General features: G+C 49.4%; 1 protein-coding gene across 1 annotated transcript in view; it reads left to right on the top strand.

The window, feature by feature from the left end:
- The window catches only part of RHEB (Ras homolog, mTORC1 binding), a 154,568-nt gene that overhangs the window by 50,452 nt on the left and 80,587 nt on the right, over window positions 1–23,529 (top strand). The window lies entirely within an intron of this gene.

Here is a 23,529-nt window from a genome sequence, read left to right as displayed (position 1 = left end):
CCGCAGGTGTCTGACACTGCGTTGCATCCTGGCTTCCCTCTGGGTGTTGAGGCCCTGGGGATGGCTTCAGAAGTTATTTCCTCCCTCGAGCATTCGAAATATGCTAAACATAGACGGGTAAATTTTCCGTCTGAAAGTGGCACATATCCTTTCCCCCCTCCCCCCCCCCCCCTGTGGTCGGGCTGTGGGGAGTCTGAGGGGTCTGGCAGGCCCTCAGGGACGAATGATCCAGGGGAGGGTGCCTGTTTGCCACTGGATTTGGATGATTCCAATGCGGTCTGGATTTTCCACCGCGACGAGCTGCCCGCTCTTATTACTGACACCTTGCAGGCCCTCTCAATTGATGATCCTGCTGAAGGCGAGGCCTCCTCTGTTAATCTTAGGATGGTGAGTACTAAGAAGCCTACTTGGGCCTTTCCGGTGCATGACTCCATCCAAGAGCTTATTTCTGCTCAATGGTCTGACCCTGATGGGCCTTTGAAAGTGGCCAGGGCTATGGGGCAGCTTTTACCCTCTGAGTGAGGAGCACTTGGCCCCTTTGGGGATGCCTAAAGCGGTCACAGCGGTGACAAAAAAGACCACTCTTCCAGTAGAAGGAGGGATCGCTTTGAAAGACATGCAGGACCGGCGGCTGGAGTCCACGCTGAAGCGGTCCTTTGAAATTGCGGGCCTTGCCTTGAGGGCGTCTATTTGCAGTTCCTATGCAGCCCGGGCATGTCTTTCCTGGCTACAGCAGGCGGTGGAACAGCCTGCCGATGGTGCGGGCCCCCTTTCGGAGGTTGCCCCGCGGATGGAGTCGGCCCAGTCATTTTTGGCTGACGCCCTTTATGATCTGGTCAGAGCTTCGGCTAAACAGATGTCTGGCTGTGTCCGCCCGCCGCCGCCTTTGGCTACGGCATTGGGCAGCTGACATGGCTTCTAAGCAAAGGCTGGTGAGGCTACCCTTTCGGGGCCTCCTGTTATTTGGAGAGGAATTGGAGAAGACTGTGAAAGACCTGGGGGAATCTAAACCCCAGAGGTTACCTGAGGACAGGCTGAGGCCTTCTTCCAAAGGTTCTGTTTCCCTCCTCTTCCAGACCTCGCTTCCGTGAAGCTCGCAGCTATTGCCCGGGGCACTCTGCTGGGTTTTCTCAACGTACCCGTTTTCAGCAGAGGAACTCCTTTTGCTCGGACAAACGTTCCGCAGGGGCCGGTTCAAGGCCAGGAGTTCAGGGGCGTCCTCCACAATGATGGGACGCCGGTCCACTCCTCCATATCTGCAATAAGAGGACGTCTTTCCCTCTTTCTAGAGGAGTGGACCAAGATTACCTCGGATCAGTGGGTCCTGGACCTGATCAGAGAAGGTTACCGACTGGAATTCGGTGCCCCGGTGAGACGTGTTTGTTGAGTCCCGATGCGGCACTGCTGTAAAACAGGCGGTGGTAGAGGAGAACTTACAAGTCTTGCTGCACCTCGGAGCGGTGGTCCCGGTGCCTCCCGCCGAACGCGGCTGTGGTAGCTATTCCATTAATTTTTGTCGTGCCTCGAAAAGGCGGGTCTTTCAGACCGATCCTCGACTTATGAAGAGTCAACAGGGCCCTCAGAGTACGACATTTGTGCATGGAAACCCTGCACTCCGTCATTGCGGCGGTACAGCCAGGAGAGTTTCTCACGTCTCTGGACCTAAAAGAAGCATATTTGCACATTCCTATCTGGCCTCCACACCAGTGGTTCCTCCGCTTTGCATGTTGGGGAAACATTTCCAGTTTCAGGCCTTGCCTTTCGGCCTAGCCACAGCTCCCCATACCTTTTCCAAGGTAATGGTGGTCGTAGCTGCCTGTGTCTGGCTCGCTGAGAAGGAACGTGAGACCTTGTGCTTGATGGAGGAGAGTTCCTCCCCGAGCTGTCGGCCAACCCCTGAGTTCCCCCTGTGTCACCCTCCATTCCCAGGGGTTGAGCCCCCAGGTGCAGGAAGCCAACAGCAGGAAGAACTGAGTCCAGAACAAAGTCCACGGGGCCTGGCCTAGCCACGGGAGAAATGAGGACCAGAAGCAGACAGCAGAGGAGACAGGAACGGCAGAGGTCAGTCTGAGGTAATGGGGGGGAGTAGGAGGAGTAGGCTCTTGAACAACCTACTGGTGTTCAAGAGCCTACTCCCCCTTTCCTCAGATTCTACTTTTCGTAGGAATTTGTGTACCTCCACCCTCATGGTGGTTTGGCTTGCACGGCAGAGGTCAGTACCAGGCAGCAGGCAATAGCGATTCCAGGATCAGGCAGAGGTCAAGACCAAGAAGCAGATGTGAAGGTATCCAGAAGCACTGCAACTACCCAAGGAACTGAGTAGAAGCCAAAACGTGGCAGGACTGGTAGTCGGGCTTTAAATAGAACAGGAATTAGGCCCAAACATGTGCAGCTGTCAACAAGATGGCTGCCCCAACCGGAGACACCCTTATGCCCAAATATGGCCTTCCTTCCTGAAACTGCCTAACTCCAAGATGACTGCCACAACTAAAGACGCCCACCTCTAAGATGGCCGCCCTATCCTGGAGATACCCAAATCCAAGATGGCCACCCCATCCTCAGATGCCCACATCCTGAACGGTCAGGGAACATGACAGCCTGCTTCAGGTGAGAGGGTATCAGAGTTCACCCTTATCTCGATGACTGGCTCATCAGAGCGGATTCGGCAACCAAGAGTCGTCTTGCCACAGCCAGAGTGGTTACAGTCCTGCAGGCGCTAGGCTGGGTGGTCAATATACCCAAAAGTCACCTGACCCCCTCTGTCTCTCGAGTATTTTTGGGTCCGGTTCGACACGGTCTCGGGGTTTGTCTTTCTCCCCAACCAAAGGCGGTGAAAGCTTCAGAAGGTCCGTCTGCTCCTGCGGATGCCTCGCCCGCGAGCATGGGACTTTGTCCAGCTGCTGGGGTCAATGATGGCCACCTTGGAGGTGGTTCCTTGGGTGAGAGCGCATATGAGGCCTCTGCAGATTGCCCTGCTTCAACAGTGGTCGCTGATGTCCCAGGAATATCAACGCAGACTAACGTTGCTCCCTGTGGCCCGGCTCAGTATGGAGTGGTGTCTCTCTGACAGGATGCTGTGCCAAGGAATGCCTCTTGTGTTTCCTTCTTGGTGCCTGGTGATAACAGATGCCAGTCTTCTAGGCTGGGGAGCGCATTGCCAGGGAAGCTATGCTCAGGATCTGTGGACACCCGTGGAAGCGGGGTGGTCCATCAATCTCTTGGAACTGAGTGATATTCCAGGCTCTTGGCCTTTCAAAAGACTCTGAAGGGGCTTGCTGTCCGAGTCCTGTCAGACAACACAACAGCGGTGGCATACATAAATCGTCTGGGCGGCACTCAGTGCAGGGCCCTGGCCATGGAGGCCACTCAGATTTGCCACTGGGTCGAACTACACCTGCAGCTTCTGTCGGCAGCTCACATTTTTATTTTTGTTACATTTGTACCGCGTGCTTTCCCACTCATGGCAGGCTCAATGCAGCTTACATATTATATACAGGTACTTATTTGTACCTGGGGCAATGGAGGGTTAAGTGACTTGCCCAGAGTCACAAGGAGCTGCCTGTGCCTGAAGTGGGAATCAAACTCAGTTCCTCAGTGTCGCGTTCTCGAGGGCCTTTGCATTCTGTCAGACCCTCGAGGCAGAACCGGGAATCGTGAGCTCTTGGACCCCTGCCGAGGAGCGGCAGAGGCAGGCAAGACCACCCTGGAACTGGACATACGGAGGGACAGGACTGGAACTCTGGAAGTAGGCAACTGGAACCGGCAGAACAGGAACCACTTCACCTGCACTTAGCCACCGTTCCGCTGGAGTTGAGCTCCAGGGTGTGGGTGGCCGGCAGGGCTTGCAGGACAAGGCCGGAACTGGAGATCCAGAGGACCCACCCCGGATCTAGGAAATGCAAGGAAGCAATACTAAATACTAGACTGCACTGAGCGCTGCACGCAGCCGCTAAGCCAGAAACACAAGACAGACTATGAAGACAAGACGTGCAGGAGCAAGGACTAGGGCAACATGCAAGCTAGGCAGAAGGGGATTCAGGGAATACCCACAGGGTAAACCCACTAGCTAGGTAGAGGCAGGATACAGGATAATCACCCAGGAAATACACACTAGCTAGACAGACAGGATTCAGGATATACACTCAGGATATACAAGCAGGATTCAGGATATACACTCAGGTTATACGTTAGCTAGGCAGAGCGGGAAACCGGGTAAACACTAGCTAAGCAGAAACAGGTTTCAGGATAGACACTCAGGATATACGCTAGCTAGGCAGAGCGGGAAACCGGATAACACTAGCTAAGCAGAAACAAGCTTAAGGGTTGACACACAAGCTGGGCAAAGCAGGGCTCAGGGCTAGCATAGAAGCTGGGCAAAGCAGGGCTCAGGGCTAGCATAGAAGCTGGGCAAAGCAGGGCTCAGGGCTAGCATAGAAGCTGGGCAAAGCAGGGCTCAGGGTTAACATAAAAGCTGGGCAAAGCAGGGCTCAGGGTAAGCATAGAAGCTGGGCAAAGCAGGGCTCAGGGTAAGCATAGAAGCTGGGCAAAGCAGGGCTCAGGGTAAACATAGAAGCTGGGCAGAGCAGGGCTCAGGGTTAACAAAAGCTGGGCAAAGCAGAGTTCAGGGTAAACATAGAAGCTGGGCAGAGCAGGGCTCAGGGTTAACAAAAGCTGGGCAAAGCAGGGCTCAGGGTTAACATAAAAGCTGGGCAAAGCAGGGCTCAGGGTAAGAATAGAAAACCAGGAATAACAGGCCAAGGGTCTTGGGCTGAAGCTACAGCAGCTCCACACACAGCCAGAGAAATAAACCCCGGCTGTAGCTGAGTAGCTCCGAACCCAGGCTGAGAACAAACAAAGACTGAGGCTACAAACACTGAGGAAAGCACTAGAAAGACTAGCAGTCCCCAGACACACAAACAGAGAGGCAGAGCCCACCCGGAAGGACTAGCAGTCCACAGGTACAGAAAGCAGATGGGTAGGAACTCAGAGACAGGCTTAGTAGCAGCGCAACAGAACTCTCACTAACCTGCTGACCTTTAGGCATGACACCATGCAAAGGCCCTGAATGCAAGCACAGCACTTCCTTATGAAGGCTCACTGATGAGTCACCACCAGCAGGACAGAAGCAGGAAGTACACTGACCCCAAAGAGAGGCTTGACACACATAGGAAGTGAGCCCACAGGAAAGACAAGCAGGAGCCATCTTGGATGCTGGCTCCCTAGAGAGGCAGAGCCCACACAGGTGAGGTCTAGTGGAGTAATCAGCACACAAAGCCAGAAACAAAACTAACACAAAGACAGACAGAAGCCAGCAGAGCTGCTGACCCCCAGAAAGAACGTAAGGCTGAGGGTGGTCATGGCCACAGACGTGACACACTGTTCCCCAGGACCAAAGTCTAGCACCCTAACCGCTAGGGCACTCCTCCACTGACCAACCTACTGGTGGTGTTCAGGAGCTGTCAGAGCAACGTGCAAGCCGATTTTCTCAGCAGGCATCAAATTGACCCGACAGAATGGGAACTGGCAGAAGTTTTTCTTCAGATTTGTGCCAAATGGGTGAAGCCCGAAATGGATCTAATGGCGTCGGGTGCAAACGCCAAAGTGCCTCGCTTTTTCAGCAGAAGGGAGAGATCCTCATTCGGTGGCGTTGGATGCTCTGGCTCAACCCTGGACCCCGGACCTCTTGTATGTGTTCCCTCCTTGGCCCTTGATAGGGCGAGTCCTACTGCGAATTCGCCAGCACTGAGGTCTGGTGATTCTCATTGCTCCAGATTGGCCAAGGCGGCTGTGGTATGTGGATCTCCGCCGGATGCTGGTGGGTGCTCCTGTTCATTTGCCCCTGGTGCCAAACCTGTTGGTTCAGGGTCTGGTGTCTATGGAGGATCCCTGCCGATTTGGTCTTACGGCCTGGCTATTGAGAGGGCGCAACTGAGACAAGGGCTACTCTAACAAGGTCATCTCCACTCTCTTGCAGGCAGCGTGGGGTGTTTCAAAGGCGATCACACCCACGCGGGCCACAATCTCATCAGTGCTGGACATTTTGCAGGAGGGCTTACAAAAAGGCCTGGTTTACAATTCCCTGCGGGTGCAAGTGGCAGCACTATCATGCTATCGAGGGAAAGTCACTGGCTTGTCCGTTGCTGCTCATCAGACATGCTCGATTTCTCAGAGGGGTGCTTAGGCTCTGTCCTCCCGTCCGGTTGCCCTGTCCGGCCTGGAACCTGGGGATGGTTTTGAAGGCTCTCCAGTGTTCGCTCTTCGAGCCGCTTAAGCGATCTTTGGAGAAGGATGTGACTCTCTCAAGACAGTCTTTTTGGTGGCCATGACATCGGCTACATGTGTATCTGAGCTGCAGGTGCTGTCCTGTCGGGACCCTTTTCTGCAATTCTCGGAGTCCGGAGTAACGGTGCGTACAGTGCCTTCCTTCCTGCATAAGGTGGTTTCAGCGTTTCACCTGAACCAGCCCATTTTTTCTTCCTTCATTTTCTAGGGAAGAGTTCCCAGACTCCTTTGGGCAGTTATCATTTGGATGTCCGCAGGGCGCTGTTGCAGTATCTACAGATGTCAAATGACTTCAGGACTTCTGATAGCCTTTTTTGTCTTGTTGTCAGGTCTTCGGCGTGGAGGTCCGTCGTCTAAGGCCACAATAGCCCGTTGGCTTTAGGAAGTCATTTTTGCTGCGTATCTGCTTTCAGGTCGGTCTCCGCCTGAAGCATTTAAGGCGCATTCCATGACAGCCATTTCCTCCTCGTGGGCTGAAACGGGTGCATTCTCTCTTCAAGAGATCTGTAGTGCGGCTACTTGGGCTTCTCGGCTCTTTTGCCCAGCATTACAGGCTGGATGTTGCAGCGAAGCAGGACGCTATTTTTGGAGCTCAAGTGTTGGCTTGTGGTGTGGCCTGTTCCCACCCTAAGTAGGGATTGCTTTTGTACATCCCATCAGTTAATGGATTCATCTGCTGCTGATGACAAGGAAGGGAAAATTAGGTTCTTACCTTGGTAATTTTCTTTCCTTTAGTCACAGCAGATGAATCCATGATCCCTCCCTATCTGACTTTGTTTTTTGTTCAGATCTTTCATGCAGATATAAATCGCATTGGGAGAAGTTGTAAAACAGTTCTCAGAATTTCTACATGATGTTCTACTACAGGAAGTTGAGATCGTTCCTCCTTTGTATGGTTATTGCTCCTGTTCTGGGGCATTTGTTCGCTGTGAGGGAAGTTTGTTATTATACCTTTATGGTTCACTCTGCTTTGGAAATCTCAAATACTGAAGGCAGTTATGGTTTTTCATGGTTTTTCAGTGTTCTCTATCTCCACCTGCTGGTAGGTGGATACAACCCATCAGTTAATGGATTCATCTGCTGTGACTAAAGGAAATAAAATTGCCAAGGTAAGAACCTAATTTTCCCATTCAGCACTGAAGGTTTGAGGCACTTGTATATGGTCAGGCTCCTTTTCCCATAATGAATTATGCTGACAAGATAGGTAGCTTTAGAAACCAAACCATATTTAGAAACCTGCAACTTTTATTTTCAGGTTGTAAAGCTTTGTTTTGGTACATTGGCCAAAGAATAAACAGTGAGTGTGTGTGTGTGTGTGTGTGTGTGTGTGGGGGGGGGGGGGGGGGGGGGGGGAGTGCTCTGGCCCTTGCCCTGTGTTTGGAGCTGGCAGCAGTCACGGCAAGGTGTATAAGAAGTCTGGAAGAGCAGGAAATAATTTAAAGGGGCCAAAAGCGCATGCTGCTCACAACTACTTGCTCCTCTATCCATGTAACCCTGTGATTCTATTGACATACAGTTTTACCATGTCCCTAACCACAAGTAATCAACAAAGGTATACCTGCTAATGGAGGAAAGGAAAATATACACGTGCGTGTGTGTAAATATTGGTGTTTCAGTGCAATTATCAGAAGGTTACCTATGAACTCAACCAAGGGAGACCTTTTTTTTATTTTTTTTTTTTTTTGTTACATTTGTACCCCGCACTTTTCCACTCATGGCAGGCTCAATGCGGCTTACATGGGGCAATGGAGGGTTAAGTGACTTATTTTGCATGAAAGGCTCATGTTCAGCATCTTGGTCTAAATAAGATGGTATTGATATACAAATCTTATACTTAGTGATAAGTTTTCAGATTATTTTTCTATCCAGTTAAGTAATCATTTTGAAAGTTAACTGTTCCATGTGTGTTCACGATATGTAATTCACGTTGATTAGCTAATTAAAACTTTATATAACTGTTAAAAGTATTGTAAACCTTTGCAATATTGAAAGCTGGTATATAAAGGTTGAATAAAGATTCTATTTGAAATGTACAAAGCTAAGTTGAACAGTATAAATAAGAATCTACTGCAGAATCAATTCAGTACGTCCTTTCTCCGAGGACAAGCAGGCTGCTTGTTCTCACATATGGGTGACGTCCGATGGCAGCCCCAGGAACGGAATCTTCCTAGCAACAAAGCTTGCTAGAGCTCTTGTGCACATGTGCGACCTTCCCGCCCGTAGCGCGAACGTGCCTCAGTCTCTTTTTTTTTTTTTTTTTTTTTTTTTTTTCCACAGCTCAGTGCGGTTGCTTTTGGCTGTTCGCCCCAGAGAGAGAGCCCTCACACCGTTTTTGCATTTTTTTCCGCCTTTTTTTTGTTGTTTTCGAGCGAGTTGCTCGTGTTTCTTCGTTCTTAAAAAAAAAAATTTAACTTTTTCCTCTAGTTTATTCCTGTAAGTTTCCTTTTGTTGTCGCAAGTGGCCATTTTGGCCGCCTGTACGGGTTTTTCCCTTTTTTTGTGCCCTCTTTTGGCACCATTGCGGATTTTGACTTTGCCGCCGCGGTTTTTCCGTCCATGACCTCGAAGATCGCCAGCAGCTTCAAGAAGTGCACGCGGTGCAACCGGGCAATTTCAGCCACTGATCCACACGCTTCGTGTCTTCAGTGTCTTGGGGCTGGTCATCGCCCCGACACTTGCACTCTGTGTCTTTTCCTAAAAAAGCGGACACAAGCGTCGAGATTGGCCCAGTGGGGAGCGCCTGTTCCGAGCCGTGCCCGGTCCTTCGACGTTGGTAGCGGTACCGAGATCGTCGGAGATTGTATTGATGTCGGCACCGGAGACTGCATCGACGTCAGGAGTGCAGGTAATGGCTGTCCAGAGACCTTCTCACGCTGGCAGCAGTGAGCCATTGAGTGGGTCTCCACCTGCCTCGAGGACTCCTGCGGTACAGGCTCCCCCGGGACCGACCTCTTTCGGACCCGGGCCCGAGGAGGCGTGTGGATTCCACGTCCTCGGTGGTACCAGGAGGTACCAGTGACGTGCTTCGTGCGAAGGCAAAGATGCGTCGTCATTGGTCACCTTCCCGTCACGGTACCGAGAGCTCCGGGACGCCGAAGGATTCAGCACCCGTGAAGTGTTGACACCGGGAAGGACCGCTCACCCTCCATACAAGAGGTGTCGATGCGCTCTTCTCCGGACAGCCTGGTATCGCCTTTGCGCCCCAGGCAGATTCTGACTTAGTCGCCTTGCTGGACAGACTCTTTAGATGAGCGCCTCTGAGCCATCCTTCCAGGGATTCTGGAAGGGCTGCCGCGACCATTTGTTCTGGTACTGGTGGTGCTTGCGCCGTCGGTAACGTTGAGAAGGTCGAACAGGTGGTCGAGCAGCTCCACCAGTGGGACACCACCTTTGACAAACTCTCCCACCGGGCGCCTTCAGCATCTACCTCATCAGGTAGACATTTTTATGGGGGAAGGAGGAATGCACTCCCTATCCTTCTAATAGGTGTAGGTACAATCCACCTTCCCGACAGCCTGCCCAGGCTAAACCTTAGTGTGCTTGTTCACGTCAACAGCGTGCGCCTCAACAGGCCCCTGCAGCTCCCCAGCAAAAGCAAGGGACGGGCTTTTGACTGGCTCCAGGCGAACATAGCCGCTATAAAAGTGTCCATGCCGGACGATCTACCGGTCGGGGGGAGGTTAACATTTTTTCACCAAAGGTGGCCTCTTGTAACCTCCGATCGGTGGGTTCTTCAAATAGTCTAGCTAGGATACTCCCTCAATTAGATGTCAACACCTCCAAGTTGACCACCAGGAGCTCAGTCCTTCAGCTTCCAGCACAAGCAGGTACTTGCAGAGGAACTCTCCGCCCTTCTCAGCGCCAGTGTGGTGGAGCCCATGCCACGGCGGCAGGAAGGGCTGGGATTCTGTTCCAGATACTTTCTTGTGCAAAAGGGGGATGCGTCCCATCCTAGACCTAAGGGCCCTGAACAAATATCTGGTCCGAGAAAAGTTCAGGAAGCTTTCCCTGGGCACCCTTCTTCCCATGATTCAGGAAAACGATTGGCTATTGTCTCTGGATTTGAAGGATGCTTATACTCGCATCCCGATACTACCAGCTCACAGGCAGTATCTTTGGTTCCGTCTGGGGACACAGCATTTTCAGTATTGTGTACTACCCTTTGGTCTCGCCTCTGCTCCCAGGATGTTTACAAAATACCTGGCAGTTGTAGCGGCATCGCTGCGCAGATTGGGAGTGCATGTGTTCCCTTATCTTGACAATTGGCTGTTGAAGAACACCTCGCAGGCAGGAGGTGCAGATGACTATTCAACTCCTGGAGCTACTGGGGTTTGTGATAAATTATTCAAAGTCCTGCCTTCTCCCAGTTCAGAGACTAGAATTCATAGGAGCTCTGCTGGATTCCCAGACTGCTCATGCCTACCTCCCCGAGGCGAGGGCAGACAACCTTCTGTCCCTTGTTTCCTGGATTCAAGCGTCTCAGCAGATCACAGCTCGGCAGATGTTGAGATTGCGCGGCCACATGGCCTCCACAGTCCATGTGACTCCCATGGCCCGTACTCACATGAGATCAGCTCAGTGGACCCTAGTTTCCCAGTGGTTTCAAGCTGCCGGGGATCTAGAGGACACAATCCAGCTATCCACGGAGTTTCTCCAATCCCTTCATTGGTTGACAATTTGATCCAATTTGACCTTGGGACGTCCTTTTCAAATTCCTCAGCCACAAAAAGTGCTGACAATGGATGCGTATCTCCTGGGGTGGGGATCCCACATCGATGGGCTTCACACTCGAGGACGTTGGTCCCTCCAGGAAACCGGTTTTCAGATCAATCTCCTGGAGTTGCGAGCGGTCTGGAACGCTCTAAAGGCTTTCAGAGATCAGCTGTCCAATCAGATTATTCAGACAGGCAATCAGGTTGCCATGTATTACATCAACAAGCAGGGGGGCACCGGATCTCGCCCCCCTGTGTCAGGAAGTCGTCCAGATGTGGCTATGGGCTCGCTGTCACGGCATGTTTCTCCAAGCCACTTATCTGGCAGGCGTAAATAGCAGTCTGGCTGACAGGTTGAGCAGGATAATGCAACCTCACGAGTGGTCACTCAAGTCGAGAGTGGGATACCCCCTTGGTCGATCTCTTTGCTACTCAGACCAATCGCAAGGTCCCTCAGTTCTGTTCCAGACTTCAGGCCCACGACAGACTAGCGTCAGATGCCTTTCTCCTTTATTGGGGGAAGGGCCTCCTGTATGCGTATCCTCCCATACAATTGGTGGGGAAGACTTTGCTCAAACTCAAGCAGGATCGCGGGACCATGATTCTGATCGCGCCCTTCTGGCCGCATCAGATCTGGTTCCCTCTTCTTCTGGAGTTGTCCTTTGAAGAACCGTGGAGATTGGAGTGTTTTTCCAACCCTCATTACTCAGAATGAGGGGGCGCTTCTGCATCCCAACCTCCAGTCCCTGGCCCTCACGGCCTGGATGTTGAGAGCGTAGACTTTGCCTCTTTGGGTCTGTCGGAGGGTGTCTCCTGAGTCCTGCTTGCTTCCAGGAAAGATTCCACTAAAAAGAGTTACTCTTTTAAATGGAGGAGGTTTGTCGTCTGGTGTGACATCAAGTCCCTAGACCCTCGCTCTTGTCCTACGCAGACCCTGCTTGAATACCTTCTGCACTTGTCTGAGTCTGGTCTTAAGACCAACTCCGTAAGAGTTCATCTTAGTGCAATTAGGCTTACCTTCTACACGGTAATGATAAGCACTATCTCTGGACAGCCTTTAGTTGTTCGCTTCATGAGAGGTTTGCTTTTGTCAAAGCCCCCTGTCAGACCTCCACCAGTGTCATGGGATCTCAATGTCGTTCTCACCCAGCTGATGAAACCTCCTTTTGAGCCACTGAATTCCTGCCATCTGAAGTACTTGACCTGGAAGGTCATTTTCTTGGTGGCAGTTACTTCAGCTCGTAGAGTCAGTGACCTTCAGGCCCTGGTAGCCCAGGCCCCTTACACCAAATTTCATCATAACAGAGTAGTCCTCCGCACTCACCCTAAGTTCTTGCCAAAGGTTGTGTCGGAGTTCCATCTGAACCAGTCAATTGTCTTGCCAACATTCTTTCCCCGTCCTCATTCCTGCCCTGCTGAACGTCAGCTGCACACATTGGACTGCAAGAGAGCATTGGCCTTCTATCTGGAGCGGACACAGCCCAACAGACAGTCCGCCCAATTGTTTGTTTCTTTTGATCCCAACAGGAGGGGAGTGGCTGTGGGGAAATGCACCATATCCAATTGGCTAGCAGATTGCATTTCCTTCACTTACGCCCAGGCTGGGCTGGCTCTTGAGGGTCATGTCACGGCTCATAATGTTAGAGCCATGGCAGCGTCGGTAGCCCACTTGAAGTCAGCCACTATTGAAGAGATTTGCAAAGCTGCGACGTGGTCATCTGTCCACACATTCACATCTCATTACTGCCTGCAGCAGGATACCCGACGCGACAGTCGGTTTGGGCAGTCAGTGCTTCAGAATCTGTTCGGGGTTTTAGAATCCAACTCCACCCCCCTAGGCCCATGTTTATTCTATTCTGTTCCAGGCTGCACTCTGTTAGTTGGATAAATTGTTAGGTCAATCTCAGTTATGTCCTCGCCGTTGCGAGGCCCAATTGACCATGGTTGTTTTGAGTGAGCCTGGGGGCTAGGGATACCCCATCAGTGAGAGCAAGCAGCCTGCTTATCCTCGGAGAAAGCGAATGCTACATACCTGTAGAAGGTATTCTCTGAGGACAGCAGGCTGATTGTTCTCACAAACCCGCCTGCCTCCCCTTTTGGAGTTGTCTTCCCTTCTCTTTGTCTTGCTACATATGAGACTGGCCGGCACGAGCCGGTTTCGGGCGGGAAGACGGCCGCGCATGTGCATCGGCGCGCGAGGGCTAGCAAAGGATTTTGCTAGTGAAGATTCCGATTGGAGGGGCTGCCGTGGACGTCACCCATCAGTGAGAACAATCAGCCTGCTGTCCTCGGAGAATACCTTCTACAGGTATGTAGCATTCGCTATGTCCTCACCCTTGCGAGGCCCAATTGACCCTGTTTGTTGTTTTGAGTGAACCTGAGGGCTAGGGATACCCATATGTGAGAGCAAGCAGCTTGCTTGTCCTCGGAGAAAGTGAAGTTACTTACCTGTAGCAGGTATTCTCCGAGGACAGCAGGCTGATTGTTCTCACCAACCCACCCACCTCCCCTTTGGAGTTGTCTTTGCTTGTAATTTGACTGAGGCACGTTCGCGCTACGGGTGGAAGAAGATTGCGCATGCGCGGTGTGCGAGGGCTCTAGCAAGCTTTGTTGCTAGGAACATTCCATTTTTGGGGCTGCCGTCGGATGTCACCCATATGTGAGAACAATCAGCCTGCTGTCCTCGAAGAATACCTGCTACAGGTAAGTAACTTCGCTTTACAAATTCTAGGGGTTCTTGGTTTAGAAGATAGTAACTAGTTTGGGCCCCAGTATTCAAAGCGCTAAAGCGACCAGCACCCACCCCATACCGCAGGAACTGTGCTGAAAAATAGCCCTCCAATTATCAAAGCTAATGGCATTCAAATTATATTTATTTGTTGCATTTGTATCCCACATTTTCCCACCTATTTGCAGGTTCAATGTGGCTTACAATTTCCGTCATGACATATGCCATTGCAGAGTACAGATATAATTGGTAATATATATAGAAACATAAAAGATATAATGAACAGTTGGTATATTACAATTGGTAATATATATAGAAACATGGATGATATAAAGGGAACATGCAATTGGTATTACATATGTGTGCTGAGACCGAAAGTAAGGGGGAGGAAGGTGCTTGGTGCATGCGCACAAGAGTTTTGCAGTAAATGCCGTTCTTATGCATGTGCCTAGGCAATCCCTGAAGTGAAGCACACATTGGTGCCGTTCTTCTATGCCTTTCAATATAAGCTTTTTTTTTTTTTTTTTCACTTGGAAGGCTTGTTTCCTTAGCAGCAGATGAATCCAGAAACTGGTGGGCTGTATCTACCTGCCATCAGGTGGAGATCTAACACTGAAATGAAGACCGTGAGCCTGAAAGTCCAGCTCCTCATCCCATCAGTATCTCTGTCCAACAGGTGGTGGATGGCTTTGCTCCGGCTCCTGGGCTTTATTGGGCCAGTTGAGTAAGGGGGTGTGTGGCTGATGGTGCCACCCTTGAAGGCATACTTGGCTTTCAGGTACCTGCCTTTTCCTATTCTGAGTGTTCCTTTTCTGAGTTGCAATATCCTTCCTCGCAGTAAAAAAAAAAAAAAAAGCTGCACAGCCACCAAAAAAGAAAAAAAAAAAAAAAAAAAAGCTTTGTCACTTCCTGGTTGTGGGGAGTGCCACTTGGGCTCCTCCTGAGAGTTGCCACCAGATTCAGGGGAACAGTTTTGTGCCCCGGTAATTTTTGTTTTTTGATTGGTGCGGTACTTGCACTCCGGGCATCGCAGGAAGCGATATGGAGGCAGCAGGAGTGTGTGCACTTCCAAATGCTCTGAGGGTGAGGGCATTATGCTGGTTCTGAAGGAGGACTTTCCCATGCGTCGGAAGTTGTGCCATGGCGCATGCAGCTGAGACAACTTCAGATCCATCTCTTGTTGAGGGATCTTGTGTGCTCTTCCAGACCAGCAGTCCAAATTGCTAGCAGAGCAGGAGCGACCGGCCTCTGGGGCTGTTCTGGGCATGGCAGGTGCTGAGCTGGTTGGGGATGGATTCTCCCCTGATTTTATGTTTTTTAATGCATCAAGCTTACTTGCTGAAGTTGGCCCACCCTCTTCAGAAACCTCAGCAGCTGCAGGCTTCTGGACAGGGCAAGCTGATTGTGCCAGCCCTGGGGATCCTCCCAAAAGCGTAGGAGAATGGTCTCTTTGTCCTGGGGGGTGGGGGGTGTCCTTGGTGTTCCATTCCCCTCCACTTTCTATTTTGGTGGGTTCTGGGGACTCAGGTCGCCTGGTCCAGGTTGGAAGAGAGTGAGTTCCGTGGCGAACAGCATGATCCAATGGCATTTCGGATTTTTCACCAGGATGAGCTATCATCTCTAATCTCAGAGACCTTGAATATTGCGGATCTGGAGGTTCAGGCGGCTCCTTCAGTCAGTTTGAAGATGCCGAGTACTCAAAAGCCATCTAAGGCCTTTCCAGTACACTATGCCATTCAAGAGTTGATCTCTGTCCAGCGGTCTGAACCGGATGGTGGGCTCAAGGTGGCAAGGGTGATGGCCTTCCTTTACCCAGTGAGTGTGTGGCTACTGTTGGCACCTTTCTCTGCTTCAGGTGGACGCCCTTGGTGACAGCCGTCACCAATAAGACCACTCTTCGATGGAGAGGGGAATGACGCAGAATTGGCATCTGGAGGCTTCCCTAAAGTGATCATTTGAGGTAATGGCTCTGGTATTGCAGGTTTCTGTCTGTAGTTCTTATGTGGCCAGGGCATCTTTTTCCTGTCTTCAGCAGTGCTGGAACAGGACGAGGAGTCGGCTTCCGCTTCGGTCACCGGTTCCCGTATGGAATCTGGGCTCGCTTACTCTACTGATGTGCTCTGATTTGGTCTGGGTGTCCGCTAAACGAGTGGCTCTGGTGGTTTCTTTCCACCATCTGCTATGGCTGTGCCATTGGTTGGCATCCAAGCAGCACCTTACAAAGCTTCCCTTTTTGGGGCAAGTTACTGTTCAGCAAGGATCTGGAGAAAATTGTGAAGGATTTGAGGGATTCCAAATCCCAGCAGCAGCTTCTGGAAGATAAGCCTAAATCTGGGTCTAGGGCTAGTTGTCTTGAGACCTTTGGTCTGTGAGGCTCGCCTCGGACTTCTGCGAACATCCAGCATTCCAGATTCCAGCAGCAGTCGTCATTTCGGAGTGAGAAATGGGCATCCACAGCTGCAGCCAGGCCAAGCAGTCTGCTGTGCTCCTCGGAAAGATGTGGCACTGGTCTGCTCTTCGGTGGCTCAAATAGTGGGTCGTTGGATCAGTGGATCCTCTCTTCCATCAAAGATAGTTACAGACTCAAATTTTCCCCACCCGTAGGGGACTCCTTTTTAGAGTCTTGGTGCGCTATGGCCGCCAAATGAGCAGCTGTGCAGGCCACGTTGCAGACATTGGGGTGGTGATTCTCGTATTGTCTTCCAAGGTGCGCACCAGTCGTTATTCAATTTACTTTGTGGTGCCCCGAAAAGGAGGCTCTTTCAGACTGGTCCTTGATCTCCAGAAAGTGAGAAAGTTTGTGTGTGGCATTTCCACATGGAGCAGTGCAGCCAGTGGTGGCGTCTGTGCAGCCAGGAGAGTTCAACGGTGCTGGATCTGAAAGAGGCTTATTTGCATATACCGATTTGGCCCCCGTATCATCTATCTCTTTGGTTTGCGATCCTAGGTAGCCATATTCAATTTTGCGCCCTTCCCTTTTGGCTTGCCATGGCTCCCCACACATTTTCCAAAGTGGTGGTGGTAGCAGCTGCGTTCCTGCTGAAGGAAAAGGTCAAGGTTCACCTTTACCTTGACAAATGATTGATTAGAGCGGAGTTTGAGCAGGGAAGCCAGTTGGCCACCAATTGAGTCTTGGCACTCTTGCAGTCTCTGGGTTAGGTGATCAACTTTCCCAAGAGTCACCTGGTTCCCTCCCAGACCCTGGATTATCTGGGAGTGCATTTTGAAACAGCGCAGGAGTGCATTTTCTTGCCAGAGAGCAGGAGTTTCAAGCTCATATCTCAGGTTCACGGTCTGTTGAGGTTGCCAGGCCTTGGGCTTGGGATTATTGAGAGGGTGAGTGAGAAAAAAAGGGCTAATCTGACTGAGTCATAGCCACTTTTTTTCTTGATCTGAAGCGCTCTACTACAACCGCTTATGCCAGAGTGTGGCGAGCATTTGAGGAATAGGGTGTGGCTCACGCTTGATCACCCTTGTAGGCATCCATGTCACAGATTTTGGCCTTTCTGCAGGACAAGTTTCAGAAGGGTTTGGCTTGCAAACGCGCTCAGGGCATTGGCCTGTTTCTGGGGCCAGGTATTGGGGTCTTCCCTAGTGGCTCATTCAGATGTGGCGCACTTTTTGAGAGGTGATTTTTCATCTTTGTCCTCCGGTTTGCCATCTCTGTCCTTCTTGGAAGTTGAACCTTGTGCTGAGTGCTCTGCATAGTGCTCGTTCGAGCTGTTGAGACTGGTTTCCAATAAGGATATCACCCTGAAGTCAGTCTTTCTGGTGGCTATTGCTTCAGCTTGTCAGGTCTCTGAGATCCAGGCGTTGTCATGTCGGGAGCCAATTCTTCAGTCTAGGGGGACCTTTTGGACCGTGTCTTCCTTTTTGACGAAAGTCACGTTAGCTTTTCATTTAACTCATCCGCTTTTTCTCTCCTCCTTTTTGGAGGGCGGACTTCCTGGAGAGCTTTGCTTATCTCTGGCTGTTGTATGTTCAGCGGACTCACCTCCAATATTTGCAGATGTCTAATGAATTCCATTCAAATCATCTCTTTGTGTTTTTGTCGGGACCCAGACGGGGCTATGCTGCATCCAAGGCAACAATATCCCGGTGGCTTAAGGAAGCCATTGTTTCAGCGTACCTCTTGGAGGGTCTGGCTCCACTGGAGGTGTGTGCGCATTCAACTCAAGCACAGGCAGCTTCTTGGGCAGAAACTAGTGTTTTTTCTTTGGATGAGATTTGTCAGGCCTTTACTTGGGCTTCCTGGTATTCTTTCGCTAAGTATTACATATTTGATGTGGTGGTGCTGGGCGATGTGTGATGTAGGGCAGTGGTGCTCTCTCGGGGAGTGGCGGCTTTCCACCCAGACTAAGGGATTGGTTTGGTACATCCCACCAGTTTTTTGCTGAGGCTAAGGAATGAAAAATGATGTCTCTTGATGATTTTCTTTCTTTTAGTCACCGCAAATGAATCCAGGATCCTTCTCCTTTTTTTCTTCTACCTTGCATCAGATTCGTGGGGTTTGGATACAGCCTTTCCGATGCAGTAAAAGAAAAAAGTCCAAACCCAAAATGACAAGAGCAACAAATTGTGATTCCTACAGTAATATGTTCGTCTGGGTGGCTGTTGCCGTTTTTGTTGTGAGGAAGATTTTTTTGTGTGTGTGTTTTCCTGTTTTTTAATTGAATTTCACTTTAGGATGTGGCCTATACTGAAGGGATGAGGAGCTGGACGCCTAGGGTCACTGCCTTTATTTCAGTGTTCTCTATCTCAACCTGGTGGTAGGCAGATACAACCTCCCAGTTTCTGGATTCATCTGCTGCGACTAAAGGAAAGAAAATTATCAGTAAGACATCATTTTTCTGTTTTTAAGCACAGAAAACAGGCACTGATGTGTGCTTTCACTTCAAGGTTTGCTCAGACTTGCACACATTTCTTTCTCAGTACTTGCACTTAGGCATCCTTTGCTTCTGAATCAAATCAAAACTTCCCAGAGAACTTTGCTCATCTCCGGGTGTTGTATGTTCGGCGGACTCATCTCCGGTATTTGCAGATGGCTAATGAATTCAGTTCGGATCATCTTTTTGTTCTTTTGCCGGGACCCAGGTGGGACTATGCTGCATCCAAGGCGACAATATCCCGGTGGCTTAAGGAAGCCATTGTTTCAGCGTACCTCTTGAAGGAATTTTAAACAGTCATAAGAAGTCCTCTCTTCAAACCATTCAATGCCAACTCTGAGCTGGCGGTAGGTTTCTAGTGGTAAGTGCAGGGTTTGTATGCTGTTCTCTAAGCATTGGGATGGCATAACAAATGACCTCATTAATATCTGCTTGACCACATTTAAATACAATTTGCTGCAATATTTGGCATGCACATTGTTTCCTGCACTAAAGCCCTCTGAACATTCTGGGCAGATAAACGCCGGTACTAGTCCAGTACTGATTGACTCTAATACCTGCATTGGTTGTGAGCATTGGCCCGTAGGTTGCTAAAGGATAGAGATGGAGCCCAACCCACTGTCAAAAGTGGCACACTGAGATATAGCACTTCATTCCAAGGTAGCTGCAAAGATGAGGCATGGAGTATGTGTGCCTTTTGCATGTTAATTCTTATTGGTTCTGTTACTGGAGTGGTAATGGGATTTCGGGCGCAAGCAACATAATCATCTTTAATTTCTTTTATGATGTAATTAAAAAAAAAATTTCTTCTTTGATTATAACTTTTTTTTTTAATATATATAAACTGTAGTGATGGGCAATACATCAAGCACTAAATAAACTTGCAAGCATTTCACAAACTTCTAAGCAGTTCACAGCCACTGTTAGATCTTGGGGTTTTATTCAAGTTGTGCTTAACATATTGGTGACTAAAGCAGTAATGCATTCTCACAAATTTCTTCAAATATGGCTTTCCATATTATCCAAAAGAAAATGACAAAGGGGAAAATCTTATTTGTACAGTTTCCTTCTCAAATTGTAAATCAGAAAAATACAGTTCTGCAGCTGATTGATATAGCCTAAATAATTCTCCAATTATCTCTTCAATCTCCATAATACTGTCAGGAGGGCAGATTAAATATGTGTATATTCTAAACTGGAAAGCACTAAATGAAAAGAGAATCTTTGGTCGGTTTGGAAATTGTATAATGCTCTGCCTTGCCAAGTAGGGAACCTGGATTAGCTCAAGTTCTTGCTGCTCAGAATAGCAAGGGGTGGGCATGTTTCCAGAGGACTGAGAAATAGTATTGGAAGTCTTCTCTGCTTCTGGTTCCCCACCCTCAAATCTGTTCCAGAAGAGGTGCTGGAGAAATAGAAATACTTGGAGTCTCTGTAGATTGGTTTATGGTGCAAGTCAGAAGGGCAACTATAAGGAAGATGCTTTTGGAGGGAGTTTTGGCAGAATTTAGACTGGGAATTATACATTTGTATTTTTGACAACCCAACGGAAGTTGGAAAGAATTACACAAAAGGGGATGAGAATCTCTCTTGGTTTAGGGGGTAGAAAAGTAAAGGAAGATTTTTTTTTTTTTTTTTTTTGAGAGATGAGTGCTTCTATGTGGGTGGCAGGAGGGAGAATAGATGCTGGGGCATAATTAAGGGTAGAGTCCGACCGAGAGCCTGATGCACAGAACCTGGTACTATAAGGAACAGCGCCGCAAACGCTGGTTCAGCATTGAGTCAGAATTACTGACCAGTGCTTAGCACTAACAGCATGCAAATTATATGCACACTGTTGGTATTAAGCATTGGTCGATAAAGGGGTCCAACCATTCATGTGCATATGTCCAGTGACTGTCCCCTGCCAGCCGACCCCCCCCCCCCCCCCCAAAAAAAAAAACAAAACAGTGGCCATGGTGATCTATTGACAGCCCCTACCACCCCTCCACATACCTTTAGAGTTGGAGGCAGGAGGCCAGGAATAATGTCTACTGCCTCTGAGTCAAGGGCAGGGAGTTTCTTGTCTGCTGTTCTGAGCATAGCACGGAATTTCTAATGAGCTCATTTTAATACAAGCAAGCTCATTAACATAAGACTCTGTCACTTCTTCCATGTACGGTAAATCAGTGGCCAAAAGCCTTTGTGCATTAGCTACAAAAAAGTTTAATTTAAACTTGCTAAAAACCAGTCTAAATGAAATGTTGCAAGCCCGGTTTGCATTGAGCATCAGACCCTGAGTTTTGGTTAGGGCACAAAACCAACCCAAAATCCGGGTTTGGGTTTTGACTGAAACTGAACTCCCCCTTCCTGACCCTGCTCCTCACACTCTGCTGTGTGCCCACCTACTGCCCGAAGGGCCTCCGCAGGCCTACCTTTAAACCTTCTTGTGGTCTGGTGGGTTTTCAGGACAAGAGTGATCCCCAGTCATACTGTTTTCTTATGGGTTGTTATGTGTATTGCCAAGCAACATTAGTTATGGGCAGGGCCTGGTTAAGCCATTGGCAAACTTTGCACATAATTTATGCCCGTATGTTGGAGGGGGGGGGGGGGGGGGCTGTGAGATTTGCTCAGGACTCTGGAGGTTATGATTGCCAAATGTCTGGATTTTTTTCCAAGAAATCCACCAGAATTTTATATTGATATCCAGAACATAGAATGATTGACTTCCATCCTCATATGAGTGTGCCTGACCTACCTTAATCCATTGTAACTAGCAGCAGAGACTGTAGATAGGTTCCAACCAGTGGGAAGGTAGTGGGGCCAGAGATTTGGAAGGCAGCTGTAGTCACATGAAAGGAGGAGATGATATGGAGGAAGTTTGTGTCAGAGGAAAGGAGTCAGAGTGGTAAGAAAGAGAGAGGGTAGTATGAGAAGAGATGAGATTGGAGGAAGAAGAGGTAAGAAGGGAAAATGTGGAAGGGAGGAAGATTGGAGAGTGGGGGAGAGAGGGAAAGGAGTGAAAGCTGGAGAAAGTGGAAAAAAGGTTGAGGCACCAGAAAAGAACAGATGAAAGGTAGTAGGTAAGAGAAGAAAGGGATTGAATTACTGGTAACGAGCTGTGGTTGGTGAGGCAATGATACGTGGAGGAAGATAAATGGACGCTGGGGAGAATCAAGAGTGGAAGATAGAAAGCTCATAGGTGAGATGTGAAGAGGGAAACTGAAGACTAGAGGCTTAGAGAAGAATAAGGGGTAAAATCTAGCTGCTCATTGGAGATAATACAGGAGAGAACTACAGAAGAACAATTTGAGGACTGATCAATGTTGGAGACATGTAGAGGGAAGGAGGACAGGAGAACAAAAGATAAGGACTTAGATGAAGATAATACAAGAAATGTTGAAAGGAGAGGCTGGGGTCAATGCCCAGATGACAAAGGTAGAACATGTTGTATTTTCAGTCAGGTAATTGGAATATGTCATCTTGAAATGTGCAATCCTGATAACTTTATTTTACATGGCACAGAAGGAAGCACATTTGTTCCTCCAGTGTTGGAATTTCATTCAGATTTCTCAGCGTTTCCATTTCTAGTTTGTGGTTGCTTCTGTATTTGACCCTTTGTCTGTAGGAATGATAGTGTGTGAAGTATTCTGATAGTGTTTAGTTTTTGTGTAGGGGTTTGTAGCAGTCAGACTTGCTCTGTTTTTCCAGAAGGATAACTGTATTCTGGGGTTGCTTCCTATTAGTGTGGTGGTAGTTTGGGCCCTGGATGTTAGTGGTGCTTTATTATGACAGGTTTTTTACATAGGTCTGGAAAGGATATTGAACAGGGTTTGTTTACTGGAGCTCTGAAGGTTACCCCGAACCCCAGGTCCTTGCTACCTTGGGATAGATGGAGTTATAAGGGTCCATCTTAATTCTTCCACACAATTTGGTATAATGTTGAAGGAATTGTACCTTTTCAAACTGTCTGTCTACTGATCAGACACAGAGAAAACATGCATTGCCTTGTCATCAAGCAGATGAATCCATTACGAGTGGGTTGTGTCCATCAACCAGCAGGGGGAGATAGAGAGCACTGAAAAACCATAGTGCCTCATGGCCAGCTAGCGCCATCTGCCTCTTAAGTAATCTCCCCAGCAGGGTGGTTGCAGCTTGTTCAAGCTCCTTCAGAAAATCTGCCTGGGGTGGCTCCTGTGCTTTTGTCAGTTGTAGCAAGGGTGTTGTGGCTGACGGTGCCCACTTTAAAGGCAAATAGGTTAGCCCTGTCCCTGTCTTTGCCCACGCTGTGGATGCAGGCACATAGGTTCGCCCTTTCCCTGCCTTTCCCACGCTACTGATCCTCCGGAGTTGGAAATTTGCCTCTTTCGCTGTTGCCTCAAACTTTCCTCACAGCGTTTAAAAAAAAAAAAAAAAAAAAAAGAGTTGCGTTGCGCTTTGGCGCTGCGATCCCAGAAAGAGATTTTCTTCTGATTGTGCAGGTGAGGTAAGAGCATTTTGTATCTCCTCCGGGGAGGGCCCGCATTCGGGACGATTTTGGCGCAAATCCGCCATTTTAAATTTCCACCGCTTGCAGCGATGGCTGCTGAGAAAGTAAAGCGCTGTTCCGTTTGTGGCAAGCGCAAATCTGCAGCGGGGCTCTGTAAGGCGTGCTTTTCAGACGGTAGAGCCGGCCCGAACATGGCGAGCGATGTTCCTTCCCGCTCCGTGGAGCTGGCAGCGGGCACCATTTTGGAACAGCATGGCGCGACCCCTGCTTGAGGGTGGAGGGATTTGAGCCTGGAGGGGCGCCCTGTGTAAAGGCTAATAAAAGAGCTGTTTTCCCCCGGACTGGAACCGGGAGGCCAGGGTGAGCCATTTTCCCCTGAATTTGTTTTATTGCTGCATAATGCATACATGTTAAAAAGACCTCTTCTGCAGGGGTCCTCTGCGGCCCTGCTTTCTGT

The sequence above is a fragment of the Microcaecilia unicolor genome, chromosome 1 (genome assembly GCF_901765095.1).
Source record: "Microcaecilia unicolor chromosome 1, aMicUni1.1, whole genome shotgun sequence".
NCBI lineage: Eukaryota > Metazoa > Chordata > Amphibia > Gymnophiona > Siphonopidae > Microcaecilia > Microcaecilia unicolor.
This window is presented reverse-complemented; position numbering and strand designations above follow the sequence as displayed.